Source organism: Bos taurus, chromosome 9, assembly GCF_002263795.3.
Source record: "Bos taurus isolate L1 Dominette 01449 registration number 42190680 breed Hereford chromosome 9, ARS-UCD2.0, whole genome shotgun sequence".
Classification (NCBI taxonomy): domain Eukaryota; kingdom Metazoa; phylum Chordata; class Mammalia; order Artiodactyla; family Bovidae; genus Bos; species Bos taurus.
In genome coordinates, this window is record NC_037336.1 from 77073766 (window position 1) to 77086395 (window position 12630).

A 12630-nucleotide genomic window follows, 5' to 3' on the forward strand; every position below is an offset into this window, starting at 1 on the left:
TTACCTCATAATTATTCTGTATCTCTTGTTGGCTAAATATCAGCCAGTCTTCCTAAATCCTGAGTGCTTGAGTAACTGAATTTCATAAAGACTGCTTGAAGTAAGATGAAAACTGAAGCGACCAGTATCTCATACGAAGCACTTATGAATCACATCCATACACTCTTCTTTTTTTCCTAGGAAAAGACACCCAAATCATCTACTTCCTCCTCTTCTCTCACTTCAATCCATGCACAGGAAGTGTGACACCCTTGGTATAGAGAAACAGTAAAAACAGGTCTGATGTGTTACCAGGCTCATAAAATGGGTATTTAGAGAGTGGTTGATGACTTGTCCCATTTCGTCCTCAAGGCCTGTGGTTTCTCTCAACCTACGGGGATAAGAAGAATTACTGAAATCAGTCACACTCTTTGAGCACCTAGCCCTGTGTTTGTCATACTCTGCACCGGCCCACAAATAATTGAGTGAAAAAGGAACAAAAGCATATTTGGCAATTTTTGTCATGAATTAATCTGGTTGAGGTGTTTGGAGTTCACAAAAAAGTGAGGAGAGTAGGAGAGAGAAAAACTGAGTCAGGATAATGCATCCAGAAAGAATGAATATTGGCTTTAAATTTCCAAACTTTTAGTTTTAATATCGTCGCTTAGATTGTTCAAGATGTTGCTTCTGCTCTGGCCTCTCGCACCGACCTGTTCTCTTGTTCAGTTTATTGGGAAATACTTGAAAAGTGCTCACTGTGCCTAGGGCATCACCAGAGGCTCTGGGAAAACAGGTAAAAGATAGGCCCTCTGCTGCTTGGAAGCCTGCATTCTGTTTATCCAGTTACATGGTGAGTGACATTTTCCATGACAGGTCTTGCCTCAGTTTAAGTGGTTCCAGTGCAAGTGATCGGGGCTGCCCTGGATATTTTATGAGCTCCTTTATATCCCAATTAATAGTGATAATCCCACAACGCCCAATTAGTCGAAAGACTAGTATATCTTAGGTGTTGTCCGAAGTAGAGTACAAACCTTCTTCCGTTTAACTCTTGTATCGACCCGTGGTAAGGATTGTTTTTAGATGAAGAGACTGAAGTCAAGAGATGCTAACTGACTCACGTTGTCACTAGCAAGTTGATAAGAGTGCTCAGGGCAGAGTGGGGGTTGGCTAGTCTGTGAAGCCAATTTCTCAGCCATTACCCTGCTCAGCTTGCATCCCCTTCTTCTGGCCTCTGGCAGAAAGTATTTAAAACCTTCCCCACACCTGTGCCTGGACTTAAGCCTTGCCCCTTAGTGGAAATCTCAAGTGAGGACTCAAGAGTGAAGACTTTTTTTTCTGAGTAGGTGATGCACCAACAGGGCTTTGAGAATTACTGTCACCCAGATCCTGTACTATTCTAGATCCTTCCATCCTCCCTTTTGCCATGTGGCTGTGGTTGGCTTGATGCAGGCTTCCTTTGTACCAACTGACTGTCCCGCTCACTGTCCTAAAGAGAGTCGAAAACAGCTTCCTCCAGGGCAACTGAACAAGCACACATGACTGAATTACGGAGGGTGGTAGCCAGTCTTCAAAGGAAATCCCTTAAGAGTTAGTATAGAAACAGATTTCCATTAGATAGCCTCAGATGGAAACAGGGTAGTGTAGATTTTGACAGGATATTATTATTTTTGACTAATTCTCAAACCTGTAGTTTCGGTCAAAATTCATTTCTTTACCCCCAAACTACTCCACTTGCTTTTACAAGCACTCTGGACTTCGTGAATTATTTTAGAAATTTAGGGGATATCCTATGTTACTATGTGTAACAGGTTCCCAGGAAATGACTCTGAAGTGTATATCAAGTGAAGAACAAGTTTTACTTGGATGTCAGGCAACCTCCTCAACCAGCGCACATCATCATGCTTCCTTGGTATCTGAACATCTCCCCACCTACGTACTGAGATTGTAAACAATTGAGGAGTGCTCACAATTGCTGAATCTCCTCATTCTCAGACAGTGCCTATGCTGAGGTTTTTGAAAAGGTGCTATAGATATGGTGCTTTTAAGTTCCAGGTCATGAGTTCAAATGCAACTTAGAGTACTGGCTATCATAGGATATTTATCTCTATAAAATGAACCAGTGTTCTAACTAGAAATCTAAGGTGTGGAAATATACATATTAAATTTGGCCACCACCTCTGACACCTTACTGTCTATCATAGCAGAAAGACCAGTCTCAGTGAGCTGGAGTAGAATGAACATAAAATTTTAATCTTAAAATAATAAAAGAAAAGTGATCAAATTTTATTAGACTAAGTCATATTAAATGAAACACACACACACGATTACAAGATTGACTTCTTTTTGGCTTTTATAATTGCTTGTACTGATAAGAAATGTTCTATTCAGATGAAAAATATCAATGGTTGCATACTTTTTATAATCTACACCATTTAAAGACTGTAATATAATATTTTCTATATATAAAGGTATTGTGTTTTTTTTGGGGGGGTTAGAACATTAACACTGGCTTTTCCTACTAAGAGTGTATGAAATGTTAAGTTTTTTTCCCCTTTATCAGTTTTTATTTTCTTGTGAAATAGTCTCTCCTTAGAAATAGTTTTCCAAGTTTTCCAACTTTTCTGGGTAAAGAATCAAATTTACTTTAAACATTCTTCTTAATCATTCCTTCATTCATTAAGCAAATATTAACTCCATCCTTACTGTGATCACAGTACTGGCTGAACTGGGTGCTGGAAGATAAGAAACAATTTAACAGATAATCCTCACCTTCAAAGAGCTTACAGTCTAGTTGGGAATGTTGTGTAGACACACAGTAAATGTTAAGTGGTGAGTCAACAGTACCTGAAATGTCACAGGGCTGTGTGTGACTGTGTATCAAGCAAATGCCATGAATGCTCAGAGTTCCTGGGAAGGAGAAAACACTGTGCAAGGAGAGGTTAGACCAGCTCCATAAGAGGCGGGACAGCACCTGGCCTTAAAAGGTAGGAAGTTCCTTGGAAGTTGATGAAAGAAGTATTTCAAATTCTAGACAGCGCCAGGTTTGAGCAAAAACTGAATGGTGGGAAATGAGCAAAACCTGATTTTAGGGATTCAGGCTGCATCCCACTCAGAGATGGCAAAGAGCCTGGGCTTTGTAGTTTCTTCAAAACTCAGTATTACCTGCAAGGAACCATCCCTGAAACAAGATAGCAAAGAATCTAAACAAGGCCATGTTTGGACCCCGAGATGCGTAGGTGGGAAACAGGGCTTGAGTTGTCACCCCGTCTCAAATGGAGAGGTGAAGGTCCTGAAACACAGTGGACAACCCTTCTTCTTTCTTCCCTCCCACCACTAAATAAAAGGGGGGAAAACCCAGATAAACAGGAAATACAAAGTTTTTGATTTTATTTTCTCCTGTGTAGTCTTTTGTCTGTACTTAAAGCTGTTCCCAAATTCAGAGAAAGGCCAATTCTTTGAAGTTTTCAGAGAGGACCTCTGAGTCCATTGCAATGTTCTCTGGTTTCCCACAGCTTTCTTTGCTAGGAAGATTTTCTAATAGCTTTGAAACTGATTTTCTGTCTTTTCCCCTCTTTCTAGGCTTGAAAGTGGTTTAGTACTTTCCTCAATCTTTTCTAAGTCTATACCTTTATCATTACAGTTGTTTCTCTAAGGGCTGTTTCTCTAGGTTGTAATCAATAAGAAAATTTGATTTCCTCTTAAAAGCCCCCATATTCTCCATATCCTACTTTAAAATGTGGTGCTATAGACATTACAGAGTATTCTAGGATAGCCTGTATCTGTACTGAGGATCAAGGAAAGGGCTCCTGGTTTTCTTTTACTAAGTCAATCATGCTTTTTTAAGGTTAAAGCACAAACACCAATAGTTTGTGTTGACTCTTGACCTCTGGATTGTTTTCTTTATGACATCACAAAATGAATCCTGCAATTGTGTGGTTTGTTTTTCTTCCCATGTGAATTACACTACAGAGCCTCAATCTGTTTACATCCACCCACTTCTCCAACTCATCAAGATCATTTGCACTTCTATCTAGTTTTCCAAAGTGGAATGTACCACACCCGGTTTGATGTCATCCTGAACTTAATAACCATATTCTCTACCATCCTCTAAGTCACTACTAAAAATAGCACCAGGTTAAGACCAACCTCTTTGGAATCCCATGAGGTATGCTTCTCTAGGCTGACACTGGACCATTAATAATTACTTACTGAGAAAGGCCTTCTAGTCATTTATGAATCTGCCTGATGAGAAGGTGATTTCAGGATGTAGTACTTTTATTGCCCAATGTCAAGCAAGACAAAGCTTAAAACTGTACAACAGTCAAAACTATTTCATGTCTTTGCCTTCTTTGTCGGTGGTGTTCAGTTGCTAAGTCGTATCTGACTCTGTTGCGACCCCATGGACTGCAGCATAGCCATTCCATTCTCCAGGGGATCTTCCTGACTCAGGGATCAAACTTGTGTCTTCTGCATTGCAGGCGGATTTTTTACTGCTGAGCCACAGAGGAAGCCCCTCTTTGCCTTAGTTTTATCAGACTTGTCATGCTTCTAAGGAATAGCATTTGATGAATGTGACAGGATTTCTTTTTTTAACAAAACTGCATTCATTTTATTTGGCATGTTTCTCTCTCTGTGTGTGTTTATAAGATTGCAATATTATTTCTGGATCTGAGTGTTAAGGTTTTTAATCTGATTTTCTGAGTTTTTCCTATTTTTCTTTTTAGGACAGAAGTATGCATTTCTCTCAGCCCATAGACACCTCAGCGTAAGTTTGTGAGGATAATTGCTAGTGATTCTGTGATGACTTCATTGAAATGCCATACCACAGTGTTTGCCAGTAATTGTTTATTCATTCCTCCATCTGAGCTTGCAGGTCATCATTAGCATATGCATTTGTATATAATAATGATTTTCAATTTATTGAATAGAGTCATCATCCGAAGCTCTTAAAAAGAAAAAAAAACAAGGATAAAAGCAATTTCGACCTCAGATGTTTGTCACTTCACTGGGACAGACATGACAATTAAAAACGTGGAAGAAGGAAAGGTCACTCGTTTTGCTGAGACGTGGCTGGCAGTGCACTGGATTTTATTTTGGCACAACCTTTGGACTGCAGCCATTTTGATTTAGAGGAGACCCATTGTGGGAAACAGCTTCCTGCAATGTGAGAATTTTGACAAGAGGTCTACAGAAGGAAAGGGAACTAGCTTGGACAGTTGGAGAGAGAGCATTAGGTTCATACAAAAACAAATGGATTGCTCTCATCCCTCTGTTCTGTGAAAGGGATTTTCGGTGGCTTCAAAAGGAATTCTGTGTATGAAGGGTATGTAGGGGAAGGGAGATTGTTTAAAGGAATCAACTCTTGTTTTACCTGGCTGCCAAACAAAAGAACCTTCCAGCCATATGAAATTGGTTGCACAACTTACAACATCTTGGTTATGATAAGGACTGTTGCTTGAGACTGGTGTTTCTGGTGCTTGAATTCTAAAAGGTTGTTTTCAACAAGCTGTTTACTTTGTTGGGTGTTGTGACTCAAATGTTGATTGTGGTTAATCTGCACAGATGTGAGAATGGAAAAGTCCCCAGGGAAGGCTGGCTGGATTTCTGCTTGGCTATCTGCATACTGTTAAGGAAGGTGCATACTGATAAGGCCAGTTCTCACTGCACCCATTGCTTATTCCAGCCACCTCCACCCCAGTGATGCAGCCTGACACGGTGTCATTTCTTCTTATGGCCTGGACTGAAATCCTCATTCCTGGGATCGCTCTTGGGATGAGTCAGTAAAAAGTAACCATTACCTCTAGGAGACCCTAGGGAGCTGTTTGAATGTACCTATAGGAAACAGGAGGAAAAGGCAATGGCACCCCACTCTAGTACTCTTGCCTGGAAATCCCGTGGACAGAGGAGCCTGATAGCCTGCAGTCCATGGGGTCACTAGGAATCGGACACGACTGAGCGACTTTACTTTCACTTTTTACTTTCATGCATTGGAGAAGGACTTTCATGCATTGGTGGACTTCCCTGGTGTCTCAGATGGTAAAGCGTCTGCCTCCAATGCGGGAGACCCGGGTTGACTTGCTAAGTGGAGCATGAGGGGAGTGGAGGGAGAATGAAGAGAGCATGGCATGAGGAAGGTTGGGTTAGAACGAGGTCATGTCTAGGAAGGCACTTCTAGTTATGAATCGACCATCCACAGAAGGTGGATGTGGTTGCCAGTAGTGTGGGCTGTGGAAAGGGGAGGCTGGGAGTATCCCAACTTTGCCCATTGCTGCTTTCTTCTTGTCTTTCCTCTCCTTATTCCCCTATGTGTCTACTACTTAATCTGTAATGATGGCAATATTACATGTCAAAGCATTCTGCTTTTTAGCAAAGATCTCTGAAATGAGGCTACTGTTGATTATCTTCTTTGTTGGGTGAAAGGTTAGAAAAAAAGTGCATGCATTTTTTTTTTTTTATTCAGTGCATTCAGATTTAATATAGGGAAGATCAAAATACGATGGACATGAGTTTGAGCAAGCTCCGGGAGTTGGTGATGGACAGGGAAGCCTGGCGTGCTGCGGTCCATGGGGTCTCAAAGAGTTGGACACGACTGAGTGACTGAACTGAACTGAAAATACAATGAAGAGTATTGTACATTAACAGTCTCAGTTTCTTGAAGATATTGAGAGATTATAGCTCTGTATTCTTGCTGTAAGTTAAAAGTAGACTTCCAAAGCCTTTACTGATAGCTCTCTATGCTTGTTTTTTGTAGTATTGAAGCCTTGTGGACTTTGGTATATGGTGAGGTTTGAGCCTTGGCTGGTATAGAAATAATTACCAAAGTATGGTTGCTGAATTATAAATCCTCCTTACCTAACAGGCACACAATAGCAGCTTCCATAATGGAGTAATATATTCCACAGCGGGTGCCAGGGAGGGCAAAGGGAATGTGTTATTCTGTGGTAAGATCAACCCACCTCTTTGATTCTGGCTGGAAACAGAAGTTGAAACTTGCCACTGGTTGCATAAGCGATTCCTTCCATGCAGTTTGTCTAATTAGAAATTTTTAAGTATAGTGATCATTAGCTTCTGGGTGGAGAATTTGGTGTTTAATTTAAATAGAATCCTGGTAATGTTCACTCTCAAGATATACCTATTCTCCTCCCAAAGAGTGTGATTAGGTGCACCCTTGGTTTTTGATGCTCGGTGCAAGTAGGGGGCATACTGTTATATGACAGTATGACACATATTATATGATAAGTGCTGGAATGGAATTTCCTGCACTTTGCTGTGAGGCTGTTTGTTGAGGTGTGTCAGTGTGCTGACTTTGCATCTGTGAACACATGAACTGGGGGCATGTGGAACTGGTGTGGTGAGAGTCCCATGCCCGGCCCAGGCTGGGGTTGGTCTTGGCGGGAGCTACTGCTACTTGCAAGCTGGAAGGGACTATCTCTAGATTACTCAGAGCCACTTTCTACACTGCTTGGGGTGTTGAGAAGATTTATTTGCAAATTCCTGCTTGAGTTTGGACTTATCACTGAACAGGCCTCCGCTGATTTTTCGCTGGAGAAGCCTTTTCTGAATCTAAATACCTGTGCATTATACTTCACTTGCCCGTGGCTGGATGTGAGGGCCTGTGGTGTTCCTAATGAGTAAAATTTCAAAATAATGGGTGACTCTCCTTCAGAAGTGCCTTTTAACCCAATTTAAAATTTGTTTTTGATTAACTTTTTAAAATGAGGGATCAGTTTAGCCTAAATAGGAAGAATAGTTGTTGGAAAGACCAGAATGGCATTTCCCAGCTGTGTCTCCCTGGGCAAGTTTATAAAGCCTTTCCGAGCCTCAGTTTACTTCGAAGATGAACATTTTATTTCCTCTTAAAGGTTGTTGAAAACAGGAAATGAGGTTATAACGGATGTATAGAGACTAACACAGTGCCTGGTTTACACCAGTCACACGCGCAAGCTGTGCTGTGTCCAGGCTGACTCCTCCTGGCTCCTGAGCCAGTTCTTGTGTTAGTGGGTAGCTTGAAAGTGATTATGGTGGAAGTGCAAATCAGACCTTTCCTTCTCCCTGGAGAGCTGGTTGTTAAACATTTCAGAGAACATAGCTGATGGCAAGTGTTCATAATCCTCCTTTGCCACAGCTCCAAAATTTATTATAAACCTCCCAGTCTTTTGCAAACAGTCTGTGTAGAATTAAAAATGAACCTATAAAGATAATTTAAGGTAATCACAGTAAACTTCAGTCAGTTTTCATATTATAACACGGAGATTCTGTTGGAGCTCATTGAAACTCATCTCCATCCTGTATGATTGGATGCTTTTTGAATGTTCTGCTTTTTGAAGTTTTATGTTTGCTTTTTAGAATATTTTTTCTTTTATTATATCACGTTAGCTAGCATATCTGTCTCTAATAGCTCCTTCCCATTTATTATTTGCTATTTCTCATAATTTCTCAATTGAAACAATCAGCTGTTAAAATACTGTATAATGTAAAAGTAAACTGGCTCCCAATTAAAAAATGGGCAAAGGATATGAACTTATATTTTTCTGAGGAAGATATATACAAATGGCCAAAAAGCACATGAAAAAACACTTGACAACATTAGTCATCAGGGAAATGCAAATCAAAACCATGAGTAGTAAATGAGATACTACTTCATATGCATCGGAATGGCTACAATCAAACCATCCAATGATAACAACTGTTGATGAGGATGTAGAAAAATTGGAACCCTCTTACACTTGGTAGGAATGTAAAATGGTACAGCTGCTTTGGAAAACAATCTGGCAGTTTTTCACACAATTAAAGAGAGACCCGTAGATCCCTATCATATGACCCAGCAGCTCCACTCCTAGTTATAGATGCCTTTTGTATACAGAAGCTGGTACAAAAATGTTTAGAGTATCATTGATTCATAATAGCCAAAGAGTAGAAATAATGTATATATTTGTCAACTGACAAATATCAATAGATAAGTAAAATGTGGTATATCCATTCAACAGAATATTATTGGGCCATAAAAAGGAATGAAATATTGATACATGCTACAATATGAATAAACCTTGAAGACATTATGCTTAGTGATAGAAACTGGTCACAAAGATCATATTTTATATGATTCCATTGATATAAAAGCCCAGAAAAAGAAAGCTATAGAGGCAGAAAATCTATTAGCCCTATTCACTGAGGGCTAAGATAGGGGTAGGGACAGAGAAGAACAAGGGAATGATGGTACATGTTATGGGGTTTCTTTTTGAGATGAGGAAATATTCTAAAATGGATTGTGGTGATGGTCATGCATATCTGTGAAAAACATTGAATTGTATACTTTAAATAGATGAATTGCATGCCATGTGAATTATATCTCAATAAAGCTGTTAAAATTTTTTTTAAATACATTATCACAAAGTAAGGTTTGATTCATAGACTGGAAGGTTGATTTAAACCTAAGAAAATATTTTAATACATTCACTTCAGTTCAGTTCAGTCGCTCAGTCGTGTCCGACTCTTTGCGACCCCATGAATCGCAGCACGCCAGGCCTCCCTGTCCACCACCAACTCCCGGAGTTCACTCAGACTCATGTCCATCGAGTCAGTGATGCCATCCAGCCATCTCATTCTCTGTCGTCCCCTTCTCCTCTTGCCCCCAATCCCTCCCAGCATCAGAGTCTTTTCCAATGAGTCCACTCTTCGCATGAGGTGGCCAAAGGACTGGAGTTTGAGCTTTAGCATCATTCCTTCCAAAGAAATCCCAGTCCTTTAGAATGGACTGGTTGGATCTCCTTGCAGTTCAAGGGACTCGCAAGAGTCTTCCCCAACACCACAGTTCAAAAGCATCAAGTCTTCAGCGCTGAGCTTTCTTCACAGTCCAACTCTCACATCCATACATGACCACTGGAAAAACCATAGCCTTGACTAGGCAGACCTTTGTTGGCAAAGTAATGTCTCTGCTTTTCAATATGCTATCTAGGTTGGTCATAACTTTCCTTCCAAGGAGTAGGCGTCTTTTAATTTCATGGCTGCAGTCACCATCTGCAGTGATTTTGGAGCCCCCCAAAATAAAGTCTGACACTGTTTCCACTGTTTCCCCATCTATTTCCCATGAAGTGATGGGACCAGATGCCATGATCTTCGTTTTCTGAATGTTGAGCTTTAAGCCAACTTTTTCACTCTCCTCTTTCACCTTCATCAATGTAATACATTAATTAACTTAAAAAGAAAAAGCAAATTGGCTTTGAGAGACGACCTGAGGGGCTCATCAAAAAGGGAAGTACATGGATTTTTGACATTTGTTTTGGCTGTTAAGAAACTCTTTATTCTTTTTGGCTATATTCTGGAGAGTTACTGTCTTAGATAAATAATGCCATCCGTTTGAATGAGTTGTTTACCATACAAGCATTTTAATTGTCCTTTTAGTTAACAAATACAGAAGGACTGAATAAACCTCTCTCCGTTTGTGTGTATGTTTAAGTTCAATATTTTTGGATGATCATAGTGTTATTGCAGTTCACAAAGTTACTTTAGTTTCTGGCTAAGGGAGAACGAAGTGAGGAGTGGGGATGACAATGAAGAAATCTACTAGTAATGAGGAAGAATGATAGAATGAAGATAAATGATGGTGAAGATAAATGATGATAAAAAATGGTGAACTCTTTAACAGCTCGTGTGTGTGTGTGTGTGTGTGTGTGTGTTTCAAAAAGAGACTTGTAAAATCTTTTGGTGCAGAGTGTAGAGATGAAGATACTTATGTAAACATCCAGACATGCCAGTAACTTTCCACTTGATAGAATGCTCTTGTGATATGCCAACACCCAGCAAAATGTTCTTTCATACTTTCAGAATTGCTGTGAAAATATTACCTTATGCCCTTTTTATAAAGAATCTACATATTTGAAGGGGAAAATGTCTATGTAACTTTGAAATGTTTTACTAAAGCATTCAAATGCCTGTAGCAAAAAATATATATATCATTTCTTAAGGGTAAGCTGATCCCTTACAGAATACTTACACTCCACTTGCAAAATTAAAAAAACATGCTCTGCTGTGATTCTTCTGTAGTGAAATTCAATTTTCAGCTTCTATTAATTCTATTTTCAGATTAATACTTGGTTTGTTCTTGCTCATGTTTTATTGCTAGTCATTCTTAGTTTATTTTTGTTTACCACAGTGCTCAGGGATTAGATTTCAGGAAGAAAAACAAACAAGGAAAAGTACTTCTGAAGTTCCATACCACATCAATTGCCTCAGTACAATAAATACAGGCTAAGAAACACCAAGACGCCAATAGCTCAGTCTCCAATTTTCTGGTGAAGTCTAAATGCTTCAGGAAGGAAATTAACCGATAACCCCCCGCCTCCCGCCTCACCCATCATCCTCTGCTTTCCATACACCTGCCCAGTTATGCAACCCGTAGCTTGAGTGTGCGGATGTCATCTTCTCAACAAGCACTGGGTCAATTATAAAGTACCTGGACCTTGTAGGAGAGAATTTCTTTCTGACCCCTCTGTCAGGAGATGCTTGATCTCTAGAAGCCTTAGGACTGATTATCTCCTAGTAACCACAGTTGGCAGTCTCAGACATTTAGGGGAGAGGGAGAGGGCAGAAGGGTGGGCAGTCTTACTGCTCCTGGTGCGCAGGTCCAGGGATAAATTGCCTCCTGGGGAAGAACAAAAAAGGAGAGAGTGTGTAATGATTTGTGTATCCAGGAACTTTACAAGGTCAGGTTAAACTGAATGATTTAACTGTTGGCTTAACTGGCACTTGCCTTTATTTTATTAGAGTTGATACATAATATCAATATGAAATCTTTTTGAATCTTTCTGAACTTTAAAGAAGATATATGATTTGTAAGTGGTATTTAAAGTAATATTTCTAAAAGTTTGTAATACATTCATTTTCTTATTTCCTATCTTAGAATAAATGAAAAATGGCAACTAATGGGCTGGGTCTCATGAGGCAGAACTGAAGTCCCAATCAGCTCGTAGCATCTTGAATCAGAAGAAAATTTTGTTTACCTTTAATGATATTTACAGATAGTTTCTAGTCTACCTACAATCTAAGTTGCAAAAATATTAATACAGGCATTTATGTTTATGTAAAACCTATATGCTACTTATGTTCATCTTTCATTCAACTTATTATCTAGTTGCTAACTTTAAAAATTTCCCATCTTCTGTTGTGCCTGTCTTTCCCCACTGCTTCTAATGAGTTTCCTGGGTGTTACTGGATGTTTCTTTCTATTTTTACCACCTTCCTTTGGAAATAAGGTGATTTTAACTGAATGTAGAACAAGAGTGGAGTGCACCATTGATTTCTGTAATGGTACTGGAATATATTCTCTTTTATTCTTACAGAAACTTAACAGTGTATTTGCTTTCTCTCTCTCTTTTTAAAACTCTACTTAGCATCATGCATACATCTTCATTAAGATGTCTTCCATGAGTCTAAATCTTTTCCCTGTAAGTTTAGAACTAATTCAGAACTCAGCCGAGTGGATGAGTAATTTAAATTGCTACTTCCAACATGTATTACTTTGCTCTGAGTTTCATCTGCCACTGTTTTGCCCAATTACCGAGTTGGATTCTGTGTTTCTCACATCCATCTGTATAGACTTAGGAACCAAAATAGTTTTGTTTAGTCAGCAAATTTCAGCACCTCGTTATTTAA

General features: G+C 39.5%; 1 long non-coding RNA gene across 1 annotated transcript in view; it reads left to right on the plus strand.

The window, feature by feature from the left end:
• Positions 1-3554: 3554 nt before the first annotated feature.
• Positions 3555-12630, plus strand: part of LOC107132781 (uncharacterized) — a 33559-nt gene continuing 24483 nt past the window's right edge. Inside the window, exons 1-2 of the long non-coding RNA XR_001501051.3 lie at positions 3555-4144; positions 4704-4744. This is a non-coding gene — a long non-coding RNA (uncharacterized lncRNA). The remainder of the gene's footprint in view (positions 4145-4703; positions 4745-12630) is intronic.